This window comes from Mesoplodon densirostris, chromosome 17 (assembly GCF_025265405.1).
Source record: "Mesoplodon densirostris isolate mMesDen1 chromosome 17, mMesDen1 primary haplotype, whole genome shotgun sequence".
NCBI lineage: Eukaryota > Metazoa > Chordata > Mammalia > Artiodactyla > Ziphiidae > Mesoplodon > Mesoplodon densirostris.
This window is the reverse complement of record NC_082677.1, coordinates 48,806,096-48,806,724: the sequence shown is the minus strand read 5'-3', so window position 1 is coordinate 48,806,724 and position 629 is coordinate 48,806,096. Positions and strand designations below refer to the sequence as shown.

The 629-nt window shown below is 48.8% G+C and overlaps 1 pseudogene; it reads left to right on the top strand.

Moving 5' to 3' along the window:
• The first annotated feature begins 239 nt into the window (after positions 1-239).
• Positions 240-629, top strand: LOC132477431 (MORF4 family-associated protein 1-like; annotated as a pseudogene).

The window sequence follows — 629 nt, the reverse complement described above, 5'->3', positions numbered from 1 at the left end:
AAAAAAAAAAAAAAATACTTGATCGTGATTCTGTTCACTGCTCTGCAGTTTACATGTGAGGCTGTTTCCTCCCAGAGCAGTTGTGAAGCCAAAGGCGTAAAGGGATATTTTTAAAAAGATAGTTCAGGAATACTATTGACAAGGAGTGTGGGTCGCTTTTGACCCGAGCAGTAACTGCTGATCAGCTGTCCCAGGGCAGGGCGTGAGGGTCGTGTGGTTCTGAAGATGAGGCAGGAAAAATGTGCCCCTTGGACCAGGACAATGTAGAAGCACCAGCGGAAGCGGAAGTTGTTGGGGCCCTAGGAAGATTTGGTGCAGTTCCTGCTTCCAGTCATCTGTGGGATGCTGGAGGATATGGTGGCTCTCCCACGAGAGTGTATCTGAGGACCAGGAGTAAGTTGTGGAAGATGGATAATATGCTCATGCAGATAGAAATGCAGGTGGAGACCTCGGAGGAGAAAGCCTTGAATCACCTTCAGCATCCCAGTGGGGAAGCTGATGAGAGAGTGCCAGAGTTGTGCCAGAAGGTGGAGGAGAAAGCCAAGGAGATGACAGATTTGATGGTGGAGCTGGTTTGGCAGATAGAGAAAAGCAAATCGTCTGGAAGGAGGGTTGACTTTCACAGCTGA